At 52.5% G+C, this 25,704-nt stretch overlaps 1 protein-coding gene across 3 annotated transcripts in view; it reads right to left on the bottom strand.

Moving 5' to 3' along the window:
- Dlgap4 (DLG associated protein 4) overlaps positions 1–25,704 on the bottom strand; it is a 149,553-nt gene that overhangs the window by 83,027 nt on the left and 40,822 nt on the right. For 2 of the 3 annotated variants that reach the window (XM_021181740.3, XM_029472925.2), the window contains exon 2: positions 15,883–16,066. The exons of the other annotated variant lie outside the window; for it this stretch is intronic. The gene's annotated coding sequence lies outside the window, so the exon portion shown is untranslated. The remainder of the gene's footprint in view (positions 1–15,882; positions 16,067–25,704) is intronic. 3 annotated transcript variants of the gene reach the window in all.

A 25,704-nucleotide genomic window follows, 5' to 3' on the forward strand; every position in this document is an offset into this window, starting at 1 on the left:
CTAAGAAGCCTGAATGAGAATCTGAAGCAGCTGTATCTAACTCCAGCTCAGACATGCCAAGCTGCCTGCCACTGCAGCCGAGGCTTTGATGGACATCAGAGGGAGTTAGGATGATGGAGTTTGAAAGTCTAGAAAGAAAAGGGGAGAAGTGAGGCTGGTGTCTGCCCCTGACAGCAATGAAGGGCAGGTCAAGGAGGAAGGACTGGTGCTTTTCGGGCTTCCAGATTCAGGAGGAAGTGGAGGTCACAGGAAGTGGAGGTCACAGGAAGTGGAGGTCACAGGAGGAAGTGGATGACCTCCATTTAGCATCAGCCCGCATTTCATCCCATTGTGAAGGGCTGCATGTATCTGAGGCTCTTGACAGACAGACAGAACATGGGACAGAAGGAACAGGTGGGAAATGGGACTCAGCCTAGAGGACATCAAACTACAATGGGCAGAACTATGCTGTCCTCGCCCAAGGTGGCCTGTCCCCTTGGCTTCCCTGGAAATGCCCAGGAGGGGTGCCAATAACATGGAACACTACGGACAGGTTCAGGGAGGACCAAGAATTGCTCTGCCCCACCTGCCAGTGTGTCCCTGTTGAAATTGTGAAACTTAGCACAGATTCCACACAGGACTGAATTAGATGAAGAGCTCAATGAGACAGCAGCACTCCCGAAAATCCATCCATAAACACACAGCACTGGAGTGCACAACAGAGATGATACTCGGTGAGAGCACGAGGGGCCAACTGTTCAATAAACACTGCCGGGACCACAGGCCAGCCCAAGGAAGAAGCCAGATCCCACACCACACCACATGCAACGACAGAAGACAGATCTAAAAACGGGCTCAGAGACACAGCTCAGTTGGCACAGTCCCTGCCAAGCATGCATGATACCCTGAGCTCTGGTTCCAGCATGGAATAAACTGGGCGTGGCGGTACATGTGTGTAACCCCAGCAGCAGGAAGTGGGATCGGGCACATGAGGATCCAAGGTTATCCCCACTACAAGATTTGAGGCCATCCTAGGCTACATGACACTCTCTCACAGAATACAAAATACAGCAAAGCAGACGGCAAAGCAAAACAGACCCCGGGGACACAGACATACATAAAACACAAAAAGGAAGCAGAAGCCGCATATCACTAGGAAGGGACACGCAGTGACCTTGGAGGACACGAAGTGACCTCAGGAGGGGAAAGCCTCTTAAACAAGATGCAGAGAAGAAAAGTCAACAAAAGGGAGGGGCTCCACATTACTCCACCAGCACATCACACAAAGTTCAATGACAAGTGATGTGGGGGTGGGGGGAGGGCAGGCATGGAATGCCTGTGACAAATGCTAAGACATGCGTTCATTCAAACCTCTTTTCCAAATTAACAGGAAGAAGAGATGTGACCCATTTAAAAAAAAAAAAAAACAACAACAAAAGCAAAAACCCCAAACAACAACAAAACCAAGCAGGCAAGGAGAGTGAGCAGGCGTTCTGCAGAAGTTGTCTGATGACCACTCAACGCCTAATGAGGCATTCGACTTCTCTAATGGCTGACGATGCTAATGAAGAGGAGGTATTTTTCTCCCAACAGATTGGCAAAATTAAGGAGTGTTAAATCAACTGATGGAGAGGAGCTAGGATGTGGGAACTCGGATGTATCACTCACAGGAGTGCAAAGCGGCGTGGTTACCTTGTGGGGCCATTCGGCAGTGTTTATGAACACAGAATTCCCTACTCCCAAAGCATAGCACGCACCCCAAGGATCCCAGTGGAGTCAGACTGCCCACCAGAAGGGCAAGCGAGGTGGGTAAACAGCCAGGGAGTGCTACCCATCCGGAAGAGCCCCGGCTTCAGCTGCCCTTGCCCTCCGGTAGATGGGAACAATGCAATATGGAGAAATGCAAAGATAACTAATTGATTATGACTGATGCATCCTTGAGCTAGCCAGTCTTGGGCTTGGGAGAGTTCCACGCAGACCACATGTTTTTCATCCCTTCCTCCCTTTCCACTTTCTTTCCTTCTGCTGGTCTCTGCTGATGACTCCTGGGAGTGCAGGCAAGGCCCCAGGCTCTATCCTTAACCTGGACAGCACTCCACCCTGAGTCTGGCCCCACACTGAACCTTCCATTAGACCACAAGCCATGTCCTCCCCCAGGACCATGCTGTGAACTGCGCAGCCAATGGAGGCTCTCACTGTGGATGAAGCAGTTTGGTCCCATAAGCGTCTTCAGTCTTGGGGAACAAGGATGCCTGCTGTGCTAAGCCTCTGCCATCCTTCTCCACCCATTCTCTCCCATTCTCTCTTATTCCACCATCTTTTCCCCTTTTCTTCCTCCCCTTGATATAGCGCTAGGCCTTGGGACCAGAGTCAGGTGTCAGAGGAGAGGATAGCCATTCCTAGGGGTCCAGGAGCTAAGCCAGGAAGTTGGACCTTCTAAGTCATGGGTAAGAGCAGGAAGCTACTTCCACTCAGGACAACCAATGGCTGCCAAGGGCACCAGCTACGGTCATGACCAGGGCCTCAGATGGCCACAACAGGCCCTTGGAGACAGGATGGCCAAGGACAGCCTAATTAGGCTTGACAGCAGCCCATGAGGCTTATTAAGCTTGGAGCCATTGGGGGAACTGAGGAGGCAGGGCAGCCAAAGCTGGCTCGGCCACTGGTCCCCACAGGGACACTTGGCTCTGTGGCTCAGGTCAGCCTGCTCAAAGAGAACCCTGTTAGCTAAGGATGCCAAGTAGCTCCCAGGCCACAGCTACCAGTCTGTCTGGGAGGAGGAAGTGGTGGCTTGGGGCAGCTGTCTTGGGCCTTCATCTGCTTCTCATTCTGACTGTGTCACCTTAGAGGGTGGTTCTTTTCTGCTAGCCCTTCCCCATTCACGGTTTCTTCTGATCCTTACGCCATCCTGGGCCAGAGATAAGTATGCATTTGCTTTGCCAGAGGTAAGGAAAGAGGACGAGAGAGGACAAGTGACTTGTCTGAGACCACACGGTTGAGGCAGATCCAGGATTTGAACATTAGGCTCTTTGACACCTTGTTTGTGGCACGACTAATTTCTTTTCTTATCTTGATGGAGCTTAGGTATTGTGAGAAGACCATGCTGTAAGGGGAGAAATGGTACAGGAAGCCAAAGTCAGCCTAGCCGAGCAGGTCACACCCCTCCTTTGATCTGGATTGGGTTGTACCCAGGATCCTTTCTGATCCTGATATTTTGGTTTGTGGCTTTCTGTCACAAGGGCTTCCTAACACCTTCTAGCTAAGGAACCTGAGGGAAGCCCCTCACCTCTGCTTATATGTCTGTGGAAGGGAGCCAGGCACTTTGCCTTAGGGTAGGTATAAAGGAGAGGGCCCTGGATGCTTAAGCACCTGGAACAGGGCCCAACACACAGAAATATCCCTAACCCCGCTCCATAAGACTCTACCAGCAACTTCCCTAGTACAGTCAGGGGAACTGAGACTAGAGACAGGGTCTATGGGTCCCTTTGGTTTTTTAAGCTTCTGTCCCCTCACCTCTGAAGTGAGAATTCCAGCAGCCCTCCCCTGCAGGCTGAAGTTTAGAAGTGAGCGGCACATTACATAACAAGCTCCTGTGGGGCTCATGAAGACGGAGGAGCCACGAGCACCATCCAAACCCAGTTCTCAGGTTTTGTTCAGTGCCAGGGTCAAAAAGCTGACCTCACAGCTGGGCCCTCAGAAAACCATACTCTGAAAGGATTCTTTAAAAATTCCTGAAGACAGAATCAGGGACAGCACCCCGCCCCCCTCTCCCCCCAGCCCCCAACTCCAGGGCAGGATGAATCCTCTCTTCAGCACCACGGACAACTCCCCTGAGCTGTCAGCACCCAGGACAAGGCAGAGGGCGTGGCTCTCCACAGAGCCACGGGTTGAGGTCAAAAAATGTTAAAATCTAGTCACCCAAAGCCACCTATCTCTCCAACTGGTTACTGGAGTCACAGTTAGGAAGGCCTCAAAGGAAGACCTAATTTTCTTTCTTAATGCCTGCCTCCCAGCCTGTTTTCTGTTTTGTTTTTGTCCTGCCTTTGGTTAGCTTTTGGGTCCCACGTAGCCCAGGCTCCTTTAAACTGGCCATATACCCAATGTAGGGCGTTGGAACTGCAAACATGTACCAACATGTCTGGCCTCCAGGCTGCTATGCTTTGACGTAGCTCAGAAAGGCCTCTGGGGAGTACTTGACTGAAGACCCTCATCCCCAGGCCAAGAGAGGAGGTCCATTGGGCTGGAAAGATGGTTCAGCGGTTAAGAGCACTGACTGCTCTTCCGAAGGTCCTGAGTTCAAATCCCAGCAGCCACATGGTAGCTCACAACCATCTGTAATGGGATTTGATGCCCTCTTCTGGGGTTTCTGAAGACGGCTACAGTGTACTTACATATAATAAATAAATCTTAAAAAAATAAAAAAGAGAAGAGGTCCCCGATATGCCCTCTTTTTACACACCTGACCTCACTGGGCTCTTGGCTCTATTCCTTCAGGCACGAAGAAACTCATCTGAGCCTCCACCTCCCGGTCATCACACCAGCGAAGCCTTCTTGAACTGGCTCCTCAGCCATCAGATGAGTAGCTATCTCTGTCCTGAGCGCCCTTTGGGCACCGAAGGCAAACACTCTCTGTGCAACCCAGGCTATCCCCAGACTTGCTCTTATCCTGCAATGGACACCCAGACTTTGGTATGATGTGGAAGTGGAGATCTGCTGCTGGTTAACTCACCTGTCTGCCCACATACACTGTGAGCGCCAAAGGTGCTCACTGTCCTGTTGTGGCTTACAGTTCTGTCAGAAACACCATTCGGGGGGCTGGATGAATGCATGCATGGCAGCTCAGAGGCAAGCCTGCTCTCCCGAGAGAGAGTTATTGTCCCTGGTGCCTAGGCAGCTGTGAACATTAGTACCTCGGGGGAATCTCTGAGGAACACTCCAAAGTGGCTCTTGCCAGTTTTCCTGCTAGCCATTCTCCCCTCTCTCTAACTGGAGCTAGACAATGTTAGAAATGCCCATGGCATTAGTTTCCCTTGCAGGTAGGATGGGCATACAGATATGGTCAGGGTTGGGGGCTGGAAATATAGGCCCAAGCCCTCCTGGGAGGGGCTTCCAGGAAGGCTATTGTTTTTCTGCTAAAGAAGGCTCAGAAAGCAGTAACCTCAGAAAAACATCCCCCCCTCTAGAATTCAGACAACCAGTGCAGAGTTGGAACAGCAACTTTGTAGCCATGAGAAGGAAAGACACAGCCCAAGCATGGCAGAGGCCTGGACTTCTGGTCACATGACTTGCTGCACTGTCCCAGATTGGCTTGTCTGGATAGTCCCTTCCATCCCCCCTTCCTCCCTCCCCTCTCCTTCCTTCCCATTCTTTCCATTCTTTTCTTGCTTTCTGTAGTTCAGGGGATCAAACCCAGGGCCTTCGCTAGAGTAGGCAAATGCTTTATTGCTAAGCTGCATCTCTAGCCTTTGAGTTTATTACTGTTGTTGTCTGGACACAGGGCCTCCCTGTGCAGTTTAGAGTGGCCTTGAACTTACCACAATTTTGAGGCTGGCCTCAATCGAATTCACAATTGTTCAGCCTTCACCTTCAAAGTGCTAGTCTTACAGATGTGTGCCACCACGCCCGGCTCCATCTGGATTCTTGTCACAACCTCCTGGGTGTTTAGATAAATCCTGTTTTTTTTCCTTTCTCTTCCATGTGACCAAGTGCAGTTTCTAAGGAGCTCAGCCGAAGTTCAGAGAGGTCACATGACTTTCCCCAAAGTGACAAGGCAAGTGGTAAGATTTGTCAGTGGCCACTCAGTTTGTGAAATCTGTGCTCAGGAGCTCCCTGCCTGCTGCCACCACAGCCTGTGGTCCTAGCAGGGTAGCTGAGTCTCCTCACCCACAGCTCCTGCCTTTCCTCTGAGCCTGCCTGGCCCTGGCTCCGTGTCTGCTGCTGTCTCCTTTGCAGACCTCACCGCTCCAGAGCTTACCTGCCCAAGCGTCAGGGTTCTGCTCGGACCCTGACCTCCCCTCCTCTCTCCGCTCCACGGTCCACTACTGGTCACTTCCACAGTTTCCCTGCAGATTCTCACCTCTCCTGCAGAAAGCATCTTGGCTGGCCCTCAACTGCCACCAGAGTGACTTTCAGACAGATCTAGTAGTCAAGCCACCAGGAGGGTCAGGTTCTTGTCCTTCTCTTTTACTCTTGTGACCCCACTCTGCTTCTGTCCTTTGGCCCTACCCCATTCTCCAGGTTACAGAGAGGCCCCCTGACAGTTTGCCTCAAGTTTGCCCACCCCCAGGAGACTGCCATTCCTACCAGACCCTGGCTGCATCCAGGCAGCTGAAGCTAGCGATAGTGATGGATGATATGGGGAGCTTCCTGAGGGCAGGAGGCCTGTCTATCCTCCCAGCCGGGTCTGGCATGAGGCCCAGCATGGAGCTCCACTGGGAGGCGCTGAATGAAGCTTGGGACTGCTGCCTACCTCTTCCTTCCACCCACTTTCTACTCCAGCCAGACAGAACTACTCACACTTCCGCAGAGCTTCCTACTGTGGCTGCCACTTGGTCTCCCCAGACTAGGCCTCCAGGTAGGCCTGGCCTTCCCCTTCCAGTTCCAAGTGGCAGAACCAAGTGATAAGTGTCCCAGACCCAACAGGGTAAGATGAGACACCAGGCTGGGGGTGTGGGGGTGCATATACACACCTGTGTGGTACGGTCATGTGGCACCTCTAGCTCTCTGTTCTTGTACACACATTGCTGTGACTGGGTCCCCTATCAAAGTGTGAACCCCTTAGGCCTGCCCACACAGCCACAGCTACAGGGAAGAAGGGAAGCTGATAGTCTCTCCTGAGTCACTAGTCCCTGCCTGCAATGACGGTGACGACAAGGAGCCATATTTGTGGAGCCCTCTGCACGCAGCATGTGCCAAGCACTCCCCACCCCGACCCCCACAGCTTTTTCACCAGACAGATCTACTATTGCCCCATTTTACAGATGAACTAAAAGAGTCTCAGAGAAATGGCACCATCTCTGGGAGATGACACAGACAGGAAGTGTCTAGAGCTCTGATCTCTCTAATTCCGACTGTCATCTGCCAAGGTGAGCTGAGCCACACCCAGGTGGCCTGTGGTGTGTGATAGAGAAGTCTTTACTGCCTTCCTGCTACCTCCGAGGAACAGCTGGAAGCCAACATTTCCCGGCCCTCTAGGCACTCTCCTGGGAAGGGTTGAGCTGGGCAGACTTACCCTAATCTGCAACCCCACAGAGGATGAGAGGCCCAGAAGTCTCAGAGTGAACAGAAGTCGGCAAGCCTGGGCTCCAATTCCCCAGCAAGGCTCAAGATTTTCCCAACAGCCTGGGCCAAATTTATCTGCCAATCCTCCAAAGAGCTGGTTCCAGCGTCTGTCTGGAAATGTCAGCCCGTGTGGTTGGAGGAACGCGAGGAGAGTTTTCCCCTAAATAGCAGGAAGCATATGGGAGCGGATGGCGCCCGACGCCCCAACCTGCCAGCTCTTGCTCAAGTGGAGCTAAAAGGGGCCCAGAAGGGTCTGGAATTCCTACCACCTCCCAGGGAGGGGGAGCTGGAGATGAGACAGCAGCAACACACAGGGCAGAAAGTGGGTCCTGAGAGTAGTGAGCAAGAGTCTGTGACAAGGACCCCAAAGGCTCCTCCTATCAGCCACAGCAAGTCACCATGCATAGAGCACTGGCCACATCTGTGGGACTTAGGTGGTCTCATCTGAACTTTGCAACCAACTCTGAGATGGGATCCTATTATCCCCATATCGCAGATGGGAAAATTGAGGTTTGGAGCAAGCACATGAAACCTAGGCTGGGAAGGACTTCCCATATCCTTAGCTGAGTCTCGGTACTCTACAAACTTGCTTCCAGGTTGACGGGTCAGCTGCTGCTGGAATAGTCCCAGGGGCAGGGAGCTCACTACCGCCCCACTTACTCCATCTGCAAAGAGCTCTTTACGTCCCAAAGGTTTCCCTGGCCTAAGTCAGAGTCTCCTTCCCTGGTGCTCTTTCTGTCAGTACCAGAGACAGGCTCCCAGCCCCTTCCTGCCACCCACTGGGTCCTCACACACTTGCCCACTGAGAGCTGGCTCACCTAACTACCTCTGCCTTGACTTGGTAAATAAGCGAGAGGCCCCAGTCCTAGGGGACTTACTGGGGATGAGATCTCCAGTTTCAGCTGACCTATCTGGCCCCTCCTCCCTTCCTCTGTAGCTAACCATTCAGCTGGGGGTTGGTGAAGCCTTGGCACAGCTGCTCTGCCAGGTTCATCCCAGTGACACTTTTCTTCCTAAAGAACTACACTCACCCTCAGGACTTTGCTCAAAGAGACAAGATCAATTGCTCTGGCCATGGAGATTTCCAAGCAAGCATCTCCTCCCTCTGATCTCTCATGTCTGTCATTACTGACGGAGGGAGACACTGCTCTCCTTAGCTGAGTGGGGCCTTGCCTGGGTGAGACACGAGGCATGGCTGTTCTGTCATCTTTGGACCTGGCATCTGACACATGCTGGGTGATCATCAACGTACTGTGTGAGAACTCGTGAGTGAACGGAGGCTATGGGGCATGGTGAAGACTATAGATGATTTGACCAGAAACAAAGTAGTCGCACAATGTTTAATCAATGAGGATTTAAAAGGGTATCTGAGATGGTCTGGGACTGTTGGGAGTTTGCAGAACAACATTATAAAGGCTGAGTAGAGAAGGTGGCCAGGCTCCACCTAAGGGGGTGGGAGTGGGTGGAAAGGAAGGCAAGAGGGCACAGAGGTGGGAGAGGATGGGTCATGTCCCGCCTCTGATTCTAACTTGCCTTGTGCTGTTTCCCTGTGACTCTCTGAACTTCCATATCCTTGTTTGTAAAGTGCCAAGGGAATCTGGGGAACTGGCAGTGTCAGCAGATGAGTGTCTCAGGATCTAAACAGTATGACCTGGTTGGAGTCACATTCTCTCTTCTGTCCTTCAGACACCTAGCAGGGGCCATGGATACTGAGTTCCATCAACTTGAAGCCTTGACCTGGAAAGGCAGGCCTCCACCTCTCCGCTGGCCAGACATTTAGGGGACAGCTCCCAGGTCTTGTCAAGATTTTGGACTTGGTCCTATGACACAGTTTTCTAGCCCATAGTGGAGGAACAAGGAGTGAGCTCCCCATGTCTAAAGGTATGCAAACCATGGCAAAGCATCTTGGTAATTGAGTCCCTGATAGTGATAAATACAGGATTCCTTGACAGGCCTTCGGGTCCCTTCTCTCCTTTTCCACTTGTGGTCTTGACCCAATCCTCACAGACTGAGCTCCCAGCTTAAGGCAGAAAAAGTGACGCGCCCTTCTCCACCCTTCTCCCACAGCATCCTTCCAAGGAGCACGAAATACAAACTCCTACTCAGCATTCAAGGCCCTGTGGTCTGGCCCTGAAACTTCTTATCTGAAGGTGTGTACCCAGCACCTGCCCCTGGACCTTTGGTATGTGGCTTCTACCCCCCCTCCCATCCCACCCCCACGGTGCTCATCCAGCACTCTGGCTGGTGCTTTGACCATCACCGCCTCTAGGAAGTCTTCCTTGCTTCCAAGCTGGCTTTTGTGTTTCCTCTGCCCCCTGTGCATAGTCTCTTAGTTCCTTTCAATTCTAGACAAATCTTCTGTGGGCTCCCAGTCCCCTCCCAAAACCAGGTCTGATCGCCTTTGAGAGAGGCAGCTCCTGAATGACTCTGGGGTCCCAAAGCTTCCTATGTCCTAACTCACAGTGTAAGGCAGCCTGATTGGCTCTGACACTGAGGTCGGGTCGTCAGGTTCAGGACTCTATGGGCTGCTGCCTTGTTTTGTCTGATTATAAACATTACATGTCAGGCTAAAAGGAGTGCAGTAGACCTGCAACCCCAGCACTTAAGAAGCTGAGACAAGTACCAGGCACCATGGCACAGATTGTAATCCCAACACTTTGGAGGCAATGGCAGGTGGATGTCAGTGAGTTTGAGGCTAGCATGGTCTACATAGTGAGTTCCAAGACAGCCTGGGCTACATAGTGAGATACTGTCTCAAAACAACAAAGATGGATGGATGGATGCATGGATGGATGGACGGACGGACGGACGGATGGACAGACAGACAAGCTGAAACAGAAAGATTATGAACTTGAAACCAGTTTGATCTACAGTGAGATCCTATCTCAAAAAACCCAAAACCAACAACAAAGTCACACGTCTTGGGGGATTCAGATATTCCCAAAAGAGAACTGTGCTGGTTCTGACCACACTGGCCACCTAGGCCATGGCCTACCATTGACTTAGAGGCATCAGCCCCCTACTCCTAGGAGGCAATGCATAGGTCGAGGCTGCTAATCGGAGTACAGAGCACCTCCTTAACAGCAGCAGTTGACTGAGGGGTGGCCACATCCGCGAGTCAAGTCTTGGTTCTGGGAATTGGGTTGAGCTGCCTGGGAAGAAGTTGCTTTGATTCCTCTGATGGGCAACTTGTCACTTACACAGGGCATCTCTGTGAGAGCTGAAGCCACACAGAGCATCCACTGTTGTGCAATCAGGTCCTGGTGACACTATCTGAGCCTCTGGATCCAGGGGGGCCTGGATTTCACAGTTGTGAGTCACCCCTCCCCCTACAAGGCAGGTATGGGTTTCTGTCACTTGTACTACAGGGATCCTGAATGAAATAAGTAAAAATTAAATTAGAGCCCACCCCTCGCTTCACATCAGAGGATGTCACCATGAATGGCTGAGTGACCATCTCTCCAGACCCAGACATGTCCCTGACCAGGGGAATGAATATACATATTTTTTTCTATTGAAAAATCAGTGGCTATCTAAGTCCCTTCTCGCCTAGCATTCAGATAAGACTCCAAAGCTAAGGATCTTTCAACAATGCACCATTTTAAAACTTTTTTTTTTCCAGAACAGGGTCTCACTATGTAGCTCTGACTGTCCTAGAACTCACTATGTAGACTAGGCTGGCCTCAAACTTACAATGTAAACCAGGCTAATCTTAAACTTACTATATAGACCAGGTTGGCCTTGGTCTTGAACTAACAGAGACCAATGTACCATTTTAAAAACAAAATTTGTTTATTTATTTGTGTGTGCTGTGTGTGCTGTGCGTGTGTAAGAGTCAGCTATCCCCACCTACCACATGGGTCCTATGGCTCGAACCCAGGTGGTTAGTAGTCTTGGTGGAAAGTGCCTTTGCCCACTTAGCCATCTTGACAGCCCCCATGCTTAACCTCCTATTTTTTACATCTTCTATTTTTCCCTCGACAACGTGCCTCGGACACGTTTCCATGTCAACAAGGACAGATCTACAGTGCTGTCTCCACAGCACAAAGAATGCCGTCAGCCACTGGATGGAATTTATTTAACCATCTCTCACAGACAGATAATTGGGTAGTTTCTAATTTATCACCATCATCAAGGGCAGCGCGGTGAGGCTGCTGGGGAAATAAGTGTCCGTGTCTGCATGTGTCGGATTATTCATGACAGAGAGCCCCGAACCTCGGAAAGTTTGGCTTCCTCAGCTAGAGTCTCTCCACTTGGGATTTAAGGTTCTGAGCGTCCAGAAGGCACAGCCTGTCTTTCCAGGCAGGGCTAGTGGAGGCTCCAGGGCCAACATGTCCCTAACAGCAGCCACTCCGGGGACAGTGTGACTGGTGAGGGAGGTTAGTAGGTCAAGGAGAGTGGCTGAGGTTTGGGGTGTGGAGTGCTGATCTGGGGTTTTGTTGGTCCTGTGCACAGAGCCATGCTGTCCTCCTTGGGTGTCGTCTCTGTGACTAAGGAAAGAGGCGACCTGCGGAGGCTGGCAGATGCAGTGGCTGGGGGATGCAGTGGCTGGGGGATACAGAGGCTGGCAGATGCAGTGGCTGGAGGATGCAGTGTTACACAGTGGCACTGAACACCCGTGGCATCTCCCTGGTGTGATTCTACCTCTGTCCAGGTCATCACTCTCTGATGCTTTCTCTCTCTTTGTTTTGCTCTCCCAGAGAAGGCAAGTGACTTGCCCAAGGTCACACAGCCAAGAAGGAATAGAAATGAGGCACAGACCAATCTGATTTCCCAATCCCTTAGGTCCGCATGCACCAGGGAAGCTCTGGGAACAGCTCTATAAACTCATAAGTCTGATGAAAACGGCCTCATGTTACCCATGCTGGCTTATAACCTCTTTTTTTTTTTTTTTTTTTTAACTCCACACTATGAAGTTCTTTCTGCTGCAACAGTAAATTTAGATCCCGGCCCCATTTCTAACAGCCGCAGCAGGCGCCACTGTACAGCTGCAGCAAACAGATTTAACTAGTCCCCTGGAGAAGGACAAGTGGCTTGTTCCCAATTGCCCTGCTACTACCAAGCAACACTACCCAGCGCACTGATGTGTGTCCTGTTGGCAGTCCTGTGTCATAGTGTGGCCCTGGGCTGTTAATCCACTGCACTGCACTGGTCCTGACTCCTCTCCCTCTGTTTATGTGGGTGGTTGTGTAACATCAGTCCTCCCCCAAGCCTGGGCGCTCCGGGAGGAGTATAAACATATCTGACTGCTCTCAATAAACCTCCTGGGAATGTATGGATGCCTCTGGGGCTGGTGCCCAGAGAGAAGACCGGGCTGCCAGCTTCAGGCCTCAGAAAGACTTCTGCAGGCCATGCTCTAGGGCTATCCCCAGCACTGGCTGGCACATTGCTCTCCCTGAGTGTGGTTGGTCCTAGCCACGAGCAGCTCAAGCTCTGCCCGGGACCTCAGCACCAGGTCCAGCCTGTATATCATTCCCAGGAGTAGGGTGTCGCTGTCACTTCACCAACAGAGCCTGTGGAGTCTCACCCTAGTCTCTTCTCCAGACTTCAGGCCCATCACGTGCCCAGCTAATTCCATAGGGCTGTTCTGCGCTTGGCGAGATGATAGGTTCAATATATAGTAGGCCTGCAGGAAGTGAGTTTGGAGCGGTGTTTCTCAACCTGTGGGTTGAAACCCCTCTTAGGGGGGTCACATATCATATGACCTGTTTATTATATTTACATTGATTTGTAACAGTAACAAAATCACAGTTATGCCGTAGCAGTACAATAGTTTTATGGCTGGGGTCATCATAACATGTGGACCTGTATTAAAGAGACGTAGCATTAGGGAGGCTGAGAAGCACTGGGCTAGAGGATGGGTCTGAGCCTGCTTCCTCTGCACGACCTCTTTTTACCTTGAATGAGCTCCGAGTCCTCTGCTGCCCCTCCCCAGCTGTCCCTTTGCAATTCCTTGTTCCTGTGTGGAGCATTTGTTAAATGAGCCAATGCCCCACACTGGCCCTTGTGAGGGTCCTAGCCCTCACAGCTGCCCATGCCATGATACCTGCTTAGCTTCTCACACCTCAAACATGCAAGAGGAATGACAGATGCAGCAGAGACAGACAGAGGGCTCCCGACCTTCTGGCTGGCGTAGCTCCCAAGCCAAGCCCCTCACTGCGCTGGAGGCTTGAGTTCCCGTCTGGTTTCTCGCCTTACCTCTAAGCATATGTCAAAGAGCTTTGCCTTGTAAGCCTGACTTGCCTCTTCCCTACAAGGAGTAAAATAAAATCTGTGAAGATTTGATGCAATGAAAAAAAAAAAAAAGCTAAATGGTAGGCTGGGGTGGTAGTGCGCCTGCCCACCACATATAAGCTTCTGGATTCCATCCAGAAAAATTAAATAAATAAGCCAGGTAGGATGATGGCACATGACTGTAATCCCAGCACCTGGGAGGCAGAGGCAGGAGGATCTCTTGAGTTTCAGGCTGGTCTGGTTTATATAGTGTGTACTAGGTCAGGCTGGAGTACATAGAGAGATCCTGTCTCAAATAAGTAAATAAATAAAATACATACATACATATGTACGTACATACGTACGTATGTACAACAGGAAACTCCTTAGTAAGGAGCCTGATAATTAATAAATAAATGGTAGCTGTTATTGTTAGAGCTGGATTTTTTTGGGGGGGTGTCATTTACTGTGACATACACTACCAAGAGGAACATACACAAGACAAAAAGTCCAGTGTGCTAAGTGACCAGTAGCCAAGGCTGTGCCCCCCCCCCCCAGGCCAGCAAACAGAGCTCTGCTGCCCTACAGGCCCCTGTGTCTCCCAGATCACAGGTCCTCTCTGACACAGTGGATTTTTCCCTCAGGCTTTTGTGATGCTGTTACTATTGTCAGTAAGTGAACAAGACTCAATCAATCCATTGATCAGTGCTCGTGGCTGGCTCCCCTGACCTCAATTCCCTGGGGACCCTGTCCTCCCAGCCGCCTCTGCCCAGGCACAGAGGCTCCCTCAGAGCTTCCCAGTTCCTTAAATAACCAGCTTGTTAGCAAAATCGCAACAGTAACACCTCCCTCGCGCCACCCCGGCCTCCATCTTTCCACGTGATCCTGACGGCTGCTCCCTGCCAGTGCCAAGGAATCCCTTCTCCGTCACTGGGCCACACACAAGGGGGCTGTGAGCGATGGCAGCTGTGCCTCCAGATCTGCCCTAGGGCGGAGGAGGCCTCAGAGCGGTGCTCATCAGCAGGAGAGGCTAAGCCCTCTGTGAGCCTTGGGGAGTTGAAATGAGATGCGGAATCGTGCCAGGCATTCACCAAATGCCAGACACGTAGTAACTGCTCAAGAAATACCCACTGCCTCACAGGCTGGCCCCGAGACACACACGCTGTCCTCAGGGAGACCCCAGCCTGCCTTGGCAAACCCAGCATGTTTGCTGAAGCCCCCACCCCCCTACCCCCACTATCAGACCACCATGTCCTCATCGATTCTGTGGTGACAGCTTCTCAGCCAAACGCAACAGGTGTCTCTGGTTGCCACAGCAGACCCCGGGGCCAGGCCAGGGGAACCGGGTTGGGGGTGGGTAGTAATTAATGGGGGCCCTTTCACAGTTACTAACAATAAGGCTGGCACCGCACAAGTGTGCAGCGTGTAGTTCTCAAAGACATCCATTATTGACAGTGAACTTCTCGGGTTTTTATATTATCCTCGATATTTGCATATTATGCATATTTACCAGTCTTTTCGTTCTTGTGAGCATCTCATCAAGGAAGCTGGCAGCTGTTGGCAGGTGGCAGAGTTGGAAGCAAAGGGGCTGGCACCATGCTGAGGGATACTAGAGCAGCTCTCTGGGACCCCAGAAGGCTGATGAGTTCCTGGGTCCTCATGAGGGATTCCCACATCTTCCACCCCCTTCCATGACCCTGGGAAACGGAGGGCACTCAAGAAGGCAGATCTTCAACCCAGACTGAACCGTGTCTGGGGGACCCTTGGGTTACCTCATGTGTGAACTTGGCATGTTACACCAGCAAAACCTTGGGGTGGGGGAGACTGTGTGAGAACAGGGAGTTAAATGAGCCAGGCGCTGTGGTTGGCACCATGTGGGCCTGAGGTGACTGTCCCTGCTCTGTGGGAAGGATGACGGAGGAACCAGGCTTTGTGAAGATAGTGTGGGTGTGGAAGGACAGTCAGAGATAAGGCTGAGCCTGGCACCTCATTGTGTGAGTTTAGGCAGGTGGAGCAGGAGGAGGAAGAACGTGTTCTTGTGGGCCCCGTCACGCCACAGCCAGCAGCAAGCTCCCTCCTCCTCCCAAGCCTGTGCTGGGCACCTGCCCCAGCCCTGGGTATGGCATTTGGAATGTACAGTGCTGGGTTTGCCGACGTCCATCCTCAGCAAGGGCTTTCCCCCACTGGGGCAGTGCCCTGGGAAACAGGCATCTCATCAGGCCCACCTCCAGAGCTGTCAGGAAGATGGGGTATACCCAGCTGGTTAAACTGTAATTGTGCCCAGACAGGATCACTCTTGTGGAGGTCCCTCTGCCAGCTTGTGGGTGCTGGCAGTGGGAGGGCTGGGCATTTCCCAAAACAGGCAAGCACAGTGGAAGGTGAGATGCCCAGGCCTGTGGCTGTACTTACCAAGGAGCCACGTGCACAGGGAGAACAGTAGCCGGGAAGTCTGCTGCAGATGACACCTCAGAAGCGGGAGTGGGACTGAGGACTGCCACACACATCCCTCCAGCACTCCATCAGAGGTCTGGGTTGGGCCCTGGTCACACAGGGGGGTCACCAGGCTCCAAGCAGAAGTCAGGCGCACCCGTGTCTGCAGACACAGGAGGAACATTGATTAGCCAGAGATGAGTGCCACACCTTGAGACCTTCAAACTAGCCCTAGGGAGGGGCAAGTCGGCATAGTTGTCATAGAAACCCAAGTGTTTGTGTAACGCTGTATTTTCCAGAGAACCCTGGCACCCCCAGCTCATGGGAGGCCTACGTTGTTTTTAGAGGTAGATTTGCATGTCATGTATATTTACAATGCCTTTCCCACCACCCACAGAATCCCTGCAGCAGCCAGCAGTGGGGGAAGCTCTAGTTCTCCAGCCCTTCATCAGCTTGCTCCTCCCTCTTGCCCCTCCCACTTTTCCACTTAAGGAGGGAAGTCGGGAGAGGGACCAAAGTCACACAACTGCGAGTCCAGATCTCAGCTTGGCCCCTTATTCATTTCAGGTAATGGATAGGTGGTTCCCTCTTTCTGAGCCTCAGTTTCTCTTCTTGTTAAGAATACTCTTCTAGAACCTGCTGGGAGGTCTGAGAAGATGATGCAGGAAGGATGCTGGCAGAAGCTACTGCCTTGGGGAACACCCTGGGAGGTGTTCCCCTCCTGTCCCTGCATCCTGAGTGACTCCCTGGGAGAGCGGAGGGATGCCAGGCATCTCCAGTCCCTTGCCTGAGCAGTGTCTGTTCCCGGAGCCACTCTCTGCCTGGTCAATGGGAAGTAGACTCTCTGCTGCACACCTGCCCAGGAGGCAGCTAGCTGACCCAGAGGCCTCAGAGGATCCCCTCTGCCCTCCCATTCTACAGGCCACAAAACTGAGACTGAGAAACCAAGGCATCATTGGCACGAGGGTCAGAATCTGAGCAGCTGGGCTAGGGTGTGAACTTAGCCCCTTCACAAAGTCCTGGGAAGAGACACAGGGACCAGTTCACCACAGGAAGAAGCAGGAAAGGGCACGCTGAGTTGGAAGGCTCACCAGCTTCATCTGTTACCCCAGGCCTGAGGATACTCTGAGACCCACACTGTCCCCCGAGGTCTCATACTGTCCCCCAGGGTCTGCCCAGAAACGGCACCTCCCACACACCGGCTTCCACATTGTCACGTGTGCAACAGACTTTCCTTCCTTTTCAAAGTAAGAAATTGAGGCACACAGGATGGCAGGGCAGGAGGAAGACTCCTGATGTGGGTGTCCCCAAACCTCCTCAGCCCTGGCACTCCTTTGATGAGGAGTACATCAGGTACTCCGATGAGACCCAGGCAGCAGCTTAAACCCTGACCTCTGGTTCTAGGACAACGCAGCCCATCTCCCTTAGGAAGTGCGTCCCCGGTCAAGAAAAACACACAGGACCAACAAAGGCTTGGGTAGTAGGAAAGATGGCATGGGACTCATTCTCAGTAGATGGACACACACTCAGGCGTGTGCCTGGAAGACCTCTGCGTGCATCGTGGGGTGTAGAAATCCACCGCACACTCGGCGCGACAGCTTGGGAAGATGCCGTTCCTACCAACTTATTACTTGGAGCCAAATTCACCCAGCATATGGCTGACGGGAGAGGCAACAGCAGAGGGAAGCATCCTGACTTGGAGGGCTCTAAGGCCCCTTGATGTCCCCAAGTTCGCCTGCTGAGGGAAGGCTGCAAGTCCCCCACCACTCATTTTCTCTTCTCTAAGGTGGATAGTAAGCCCTTGGCCCCTGCTGGTGTAACACCATTTAAGTCTTGAGCTTTCAACACAGACCATCTACATACAGTGCAAAGATAAGGAAGTCCCATACAACAGGCCTCATCCTGCCCAGCGCCGCAGACAGACTGTTGAAGGTGGCTTTGACTTTGTAGAGACAGAAAGTAGAGTCAAGTCCAGTGGAGGCTGCCAAGGGCTCTGGCGGGGTGAGAGCTGAGGGGCGGGAGGGAGCAGTTTATGGGGCAATAAAGAGGTTCCAAAATGGACCGTGGTGATGGACACAGCCCTCTGGATATGAACTAAAAGCCACCTAATAGGACACTTTCATGAGCAAATCACAGGGCACGAGAGTTACGGCTCACTTGGTAACTCTGTTAAAGCCATCCTGATCCTCTGAAAATAACACCACAGAACTTCCTGGTGGCCATCTGTAATCTGGGAACCTGTCTCAGAGGTCTATGTGCTTCTGGAAAGCCACCCGACTCCTAACTGGTTGGGTTCCCACTGGCCCCAGGACCTCTTGGGTGTCTCCTTCCCACTGCTGAACACACTGTCTATCCCCAGACTTCAGGTCTAGTTTCACTAATGCTGTTCCTTCTGACTGGGATGCCACCAGATTAGAGCACGCTCACCTCACCCATAGGGACGGCACTCAGTGTGGCGCTTTGCACCTAGTAGGCCCTTTACTAACTGAATGTTAAATGAGAATTACAAACCCTAGTGTGCAGAGTTGGTTCCAGATCGGGGCTGCACGCCCTTCTAACCATGTGATCCTGAGGAGGTCACCTAACTACAGTGAATCTCAATTCCTGCCCCGGAGGGAGGGAGCCAGGGATTAGCAGGCATAATGGCGGTGAGCTCTTGATGAAGCATTCCTCCGGAGCTGTTTCCACATAAGCCCATCTTTCCAGCCACCGCTGCCCAAACTCTGGGTTCATTCATGACACCTCTCCCTTCTCATATTCAGGTTAAGCCACTGCTCTGAGCCCGCCGCCATGTGACAATAAGCTGTACTGCCACACACACAGTAACCTCCGGCCCTTACCTGGATTCTCCATGCTGGCCCTGGTCCTTTATTATTATTATTATTATTATTGTTATTATTATTATTTAATTCTTGCTCCCAGGCACAGAAACCAGAGAGCTGTCAGGGGAGAATTCAAGTCGGATCTTACCCCTCCTCAGCTCTAACATCTCTAGGGTCTCACTTCACCTCAAGTAAGAACACAGGACCCTTCGCAGCCCTGCGTCACCTCAGTGGGAGCACCCACTCCCCTCTGCTTCTTCTGTGCCGGCCCATTTCTCTCTAGCCGACCTCACCCCTCAGAGGTCCTACCGCAACTATGGGCAGCCCAGCTTCCATCTCACATCCTGTGACCGGCCCTGGCCCCGGCCCCTAACCCCTTCTGCCATTCTTTAACCTCATCGCCTGTTCCTGGGCTAGCACCAAGTGGCCAGGGTTTCTTCTGCCCCTTCTCGTCTCTCATCTTCTACATAAAAACTCCACCCATGCCTTGAAGACATAGCCCCGATCCCTAAAGCCATCCTGCAGGTCCAGCACCTCTGTTCCAAGCACTGCTCCCTCCTGTGGCCCCACTCCCTCCCACACTCAATTCTGTGGAAGGATCCTTTTAAGATCTGAGTGGAATGAGGCTCATGCCACAGCTAGAAGGCCGAGTCCTCTGCAGCTCCAGGTCAGAGGGAGAAGGGCCTTCAGACAGGACTTGGCCAGCCTGCCTCCAGAGCTGTTGGCCTTCCCATCCCAGGCAGTTAAAGTACTGTTTGTTGTCCAAAAATTCAATTTGCAAAACAGACTTACATGGGAGCTTTCAGCTCAATAAACTTGAAATGGGAACGTGGTTTCTAAAAGCAGCTTAGATAGCTCCTCCTGTCCCAGGCTCTCCTCTGCTGGCCTGGCTCCCTCTGTCCCAGGCCTTCTCCCTCAAGGCCAAGGCCTTCTGGCCTGCACAGCTTAGTGCAGTAACATGAACACTGACCTCCCAAATCCCTCCTCACCCTAAAGCCTAGGTTCCTCAGCCTGGTCCATCAAGCCCCTCTCCCCACTGCCTCCTTAGCCTCCCCTCAGGCTCCTCAGGACACATCCAAACACCCAAACGTGCCCCACCCCCTCCTTGCTGTCTACTTCTCCCCATGATGTCACCAATCGCAGGAATCCCTGAAGCAGAAACACAGGCACCATCCCAACTCCTTCCCGCCCATTCCTTCACAAAGTCTGCTCCCTGCCTCTGGCCCCAGCCTCCCAGACTACCGCCTCTTCTGTTTCTACTATGTATCTCCCTCAGAGCGTTGGAACACAAGCCATTGGGCCAGCACCAAACTACCTGCCCCTAGTCTACTGGTCCGTACCAGCTGTCCCTAGATACGCATAGCCCACCGACAAGGCCACCATTATAACGAGAGCCTTCTTCATGGGCCATTATGGCATGAAAACTAACACAGACCCCATCCTTTGTCTCACGATTCTTACTCAAGAGCAGGACTGTGAGAAAGGAAACCTGTGTAGCCACAGGGCTGAACGAGGCACAGACATAAGAAGGAGGCCTGTGGTACAGGGTGGCGGTAGAACCTGACCAGGCAGAGGGCAGGACAGAAGGGTCCACCATGGCGAACTCCAAAGGTACCCAGAGGACCGAGTGAGACATGGGGACTTCTCAAGCATGAACTCTGGAGGCACGCACCCTGTAGTCAGATCCAGCTCCACCTGGTAGCCACTGATGATGTTCCCTCTGTGAAATGGGAATATCTCTTACTCGGGTCTGATGTGGGAGTCACAGCCCATGTCCCAGCACAGTGGCTGCTCTGGCCTCCTCCCCTTCCAAGGGAGACATCCAGGGAACCCCGCCCCCCAGTAAAGACCCCAAATTTCAGAGAGCACTGATCACATGCTTAGTCCTGCGCACGCGTCTGTGATAAAGCTTCACTTAAAGGTAGGCAGAGCAGAAATTAAAAACAATAACTAATAATAAAGCAGAATTATAACAATACACTATAATAAAAGATATGCAAATGCACTCTCTCCCTCTCTCAAAATATCTTAGTGCACTGAAGGTCTTGACAGTCTCAGCGCACAAGCAGCGTGGCTAGGATGGTGGCGGAAGAACTGTGAACACCCACCAGGCAGCTGGCAGCCAGCGGGACGTTTTGCCCAGAGGAGGCGCCACTGAGCCTTAGCTGCTAACTCCACATTCAGTGGTGGGTGGGGCTTGGCTGTGTCTGTGTAGGATGCAGCGCCCTGGCTAGAGCCCAGCACCGGGAAGAGAAGGCAGCTCCGGCTCTAAGCTCTGTCCCATCCTTCCTTGCCTCCTGCCCTGAACCAGTCTTACTTGCTGGCCATAGTTCCAGCCCCATGCCCAATAGCTGTAAGAACCAACCACCACTCCTGATTTGGAGAAGCAGAAGCAGTTGTTCCGAGCTGGAAATGGGAGCTGGAGCCAGGTCAAGGAGGCTCCCCTCTAAGGGTCAGATATGGACACCTGTCACTTCTCACAGCTGCAGAACAAGGCCTGTCAGCAGCCACAGCGGATCTTGACCCATATTACTGCTCCTGAGGCCCCTGCTGCTTCTCTACAGCGCTGAAGGATACAGGTCACTCCTTCTGCAGCGGGGGGCACTGGGTAGCCTCAGGTTTTACATGGTAAGTGAATGCCTGGGCAGGAGCAAACTCCCATGAGTCACACTTGGGCTCGAGGATTCTCCCCCAGAGTTAGAAGTATCCCTTGTGATCAAATTCCCACATCCCTTGGATGCACAATTGCCAAGTGTGAAGGACGTTGGATGTAACGGAACCTCTCTGATGCAGGCTGTCCACACGGGACCACGGCACTCTGGCCTTGCAGAACCAAATCTATAAAGTCTGACAACAGCACACGGCTCGTCCCGACTCTCCTGCCGGCTCAGGACTGGGTGATCTTTGGCACCACAGTCTCAGACCCCATTTTCAGGATGCTCACAGTGCACTAAACACACTGTCACCTTGCTAGAAAGTCGCATCATGAACCACTGACTGGCTTTCAAACCCAAGGCTAAGCCACACCCTCTTCTTAGCCCAAGGTCACTCAAGAAACAGCTGGCAGCCTCCTATCCTAGGCCAGGTGTGGACGAGAGCCAGCTTGTCTTTGTTCTCACAGAACAGTGTGGTGGTGGTGGGGGGTGCACCTTACACTGGTATTCAAGACAAGTGTGGGGTCTGGAGGGGCCAAGGCAGGCTGCAGGGAGCAGGACCACTGTGCAGTGCCGTGGTCCTTCATACCTAGCACTCTGATGCATTCTCATCCGGTTTTTGCCTCATGGCCACCCCACCCCTGTGAAGCCTCCTCCAAGTCCTCAGGGCTTTGGCGCAAATACAGAGAACACAGTGCCCTGCACACAAACATTTGGGCTCCTACTCCGAACGTGGCCCCAAACTGGGCCACAATGAGGACAAGATGAGTCAGGCAGGCAGTGTCCCTGGAACACCCAATCCTATGGGGGTGGTGGATACGTAAACAGACATCACAGTCCACAGTGATGGATAGTAGACCAGAGCTGTGGGACTAGCAGCCAGCATAGGGGTGGGACTGGGCCCAGGAAGAGCCACAGGAAGGCACCAGGCAGGCAGGTGGGAAACAAGCAGGAAGAAGCTATGCCACATTTGGGATCCTTCTACAAAGTGGGGAGGCAGCCTGTAGACTCCAGGGAAGGAGGGGGACAGGCATGGAAAAACAGGCAGGGACTCAATCATCCAGAAGGTCCTGTCAGGCCAAGCCTTCAGAGACTGGCCTTTTCCCTGTAGGCAGTGGGGACCCAAGCACTTGGTGAGTTTCCTGTGGAAAATAAGCAACTCATGGCTCAGCGGGGCGGACTGGAGGCGGTGATGAGAATAGGGAGGATGGAATGAAGGTGCTCTATCTAGGGTCTGGTCTCTAGCGGCCAGTCGAAGGGCTTGGTGGAGTGACTGTCTGCAATGAGCAACGTTCTGAGTCCCCTGGACTCCAGTTCTCAGACATGGAGCTGTATACCTGCCGGAAGCAGGAGGATCAGAAGTTTAAGGTGATTCTCAGCCTCCCCTCAAAATCAAAGCTGCAGCTGGGCGTGGTGGCACAGGCCTTTAACCCCAGCACTTGGGAGGCAGAGGCAGGCGGATTTCCGAGTTCGAGGCCAGCCTGGTCTACAGAGTGAGTTCCAGGACAGCCAGGACTACACAGAGAAACCCTGTCTTGAAAAACAACAACAACAACAACAAAAAAAAATACACGGGATACACGAAACTCTGTTTCAAAAACAAAAACAGTTGGATGATGGTGTCAAATGCAGGGCAGGGGGAAATCTTTTGAGTTTGAAGCCAGCCTGATCTACAGAGTGAGTTCCAGGACAGCTAAGGCTACATAGTGAAACAATGTCTCAAAGAAACCTAAATAAGGAAACAGAAAAACAACAATAACAAAAATTAGGAAGATGACTTATAGTTTAGTCAGTAAAGGGCCATGTAAAAGCGGGGCACTGCAGTGTATGTCTGTAACTTCAGAGCTGTGTGTGTATATGTGTGTGTGTGTGTGTGTGTGTGTATCAGAGACTGACACATCAGAGACAGAGACAGAGACAGAGGGGGTGTGGTCTGTGTATAGGCACTGGAGCTCACCGGCCAGCTAGTCTAGCCAGTCAGTGATTGAAGAAGACACCTTACTTACATCAACCCCTGGTCTTCACACATTTCTGTACACACGTGCACACACACATGCACACGCATACACACTCACACTTTAAAAAAACTACAGAAACCACTCAGACTCCAGTTGTAGTGGCCCATAGGGCAAGGATGCGATAGGGAGCAGCCTCTAGCCCTTGGTTCTGATGAGAAGGGGGCAAGGGTCATGGAGCCTTTGACATTCAGCTATGACACAGTCCAACGAACCCTTCTTTAGGGGCCAGTGGCAAACATCCCAGGCTTGCAGGACAAGCAACCCTCTGTCCACGGCAGACAGATATCCTCCTCCACCGCTCAGCTGTGCCATGGCTGGCATCCCCTGTGACCACAGAAGCACGGGTCAACGGCACTGCCCATCTTAGCCTCACACCAAAAACATCTAAGTTCTCCACCCAGGATGGAATGGGATAGTACTGAGCACAGCACTTAAGAGGGATAAGATCCAGTGTGCTCCAAAAGTAGGGATGAAGGCCAAAACTTTCAGCTGAGTGCCAGAAGCTAGACACCAGTTTATATCTCGCTCCATGCTTCTATTTATATGACCTTTCGAGAAAAGGCACAATTACAGAGACAGGAAGAAACCAATGGCCTGGAGCCGAGTGGGGATTGGCTGCCACGGGCAACTGTGCTGCAAGGTGTGCATCTGTGAAATCTCAGGAGGAGTACTTAGACGGCCTGCCTGTTAGCCTCACTTTTTGGAGTACCCAGGGAAGGGTGCCTCCAGGGCGCCCTCCAGAGGATGATGCCATCATGTCCAGGCCAGGGAAGAGTACCAGGCAGGCCTGTGAGCCAACATGGAAGTCACTCAGGACACACTAAGCAGGTAGGATACCGAATGGAAGATCTCCAGACAGAGTCCAGGGACAGGACTGGAGGCCTGGGCCCTTGGGGATCCAGAGGGGTTGGTGTCTCCCATGGGAGAGGCTGGCCTCAGCTGCTGGCCAGCACAGAGCTCTGCCCTCCCCAGCCTGCTGCTGGCTTCACACACTGCTCTTCACAGCTGTCAAGGGTCAGTAGGGTAAGCATCTCCTGAGGTGGCCCTTCCGGATGCCTTCTCTATTGCCAGGTGGCCTTAGTTATGTCTGTAGAGACCTCATGGTCACAGGATAAGGAGTCAGCTAGCACAGGATGGCCCCTCCCTACATTTGTGAGGAAGAAGCACATTTCCATCTTCCTTAAGCTATTACTTACTTGGGAGCCTGTCACTTGGAGGCAGAGACTCACAGCTTTTCCATGAAAATCTCCACTTCACATTCTGACCATGAAGCCTATTCCAGAGAAGACCACATCTGACTTGTTCTCCACAGCTCCCAGGGCCAGCACTTACTGTGGGCTAAGTGCTCACTACACACATGCTGAATACATGTAAATGAACAGGAGAATACAGATCCTATCGGCCATGCTCAGTACCCCTGCCCTGTCTGGTCCATACTCTCATGCCTGCTCTGCAGACTGCAGAGTTCATCTTCCTTTCCCTGCTATAGCCGCTCTCTCACCCAGCACCACCGGGGAGCTTCATGTAGTGAACAGGCCAGGGCCTTGCCTCTCCTGGCAGCCTTGGTCTTGGGCTGGGGGATGGGGGCAGGCAGTATTGCCCACAGGCTGCTCAGTTCTCCCAAGCTCTTGTCCCAACATTCCCGAGTGCTGCCCACACATCTGGCTGCTACACAGAGCCCAGTGAGAGCAAGAAAGGGTGGCCTAGACCTGCTCAGGGAGGACTTAAGAGAAGAAAGGCTGGGGCAAAGGTCCCCACACATTGTGGTTTCAGGGCTGGGGTATCCTCTCAGGGTTCCCTGATGATAGCCTATTTCTCCCCCAGAGTCTCCAGCAGCAGCATCAAAGATCCCATTAGAAGGAGCCTCGTTGCCATCGTCCGTGCCTCCCATAATCAACCTGCCTTTGCCCACTGCGGGATTCATTTCAGTGAAACAGACTTCAAGGTCAGAGTATGACTCAGTTTCTATAGCAGAGAGGTGGGTGGCTGGGGACTGGGGCTGGCAGGCATGAGCTGGGGTCAGGGTGGGGTCTAGAGGTCTGGAACTCCTTGAGCTACGCCGGGGAAGCAAGCAAGAAAACAAAGGGGCTTGTGTAAGACTCAGCACTGCAGATGAGCCACCTCCTCTGCGTAGGTCTGCAGCTCCTCAGCCCACTCCACACTCCAGGCACAACCTGTTTCTCCTGCCTGCACCATGCCGTGGGCTCTGCTCCTCCATCCACAGCACCATCTGCCAATCTCAGCTGTGAACATCCTCCTCACTCTGCATGCCCTCTGTGGGATGCCACGGCCTGCCAGAGGCCTTCC

Source organism: Mus caroli, unplaced genomic scaffold (genome assembly GCF_978045245.1).
Source record: "Mus caroli unplaced genomic scaffold, Mus_caroli_1 scaffold_2, whole genome shotgun sequence".
NCBI lineage: Eukaryota > Metazoa > Chordata > Mammalia > Rodentia > Muridae > Mus > Mus caroli.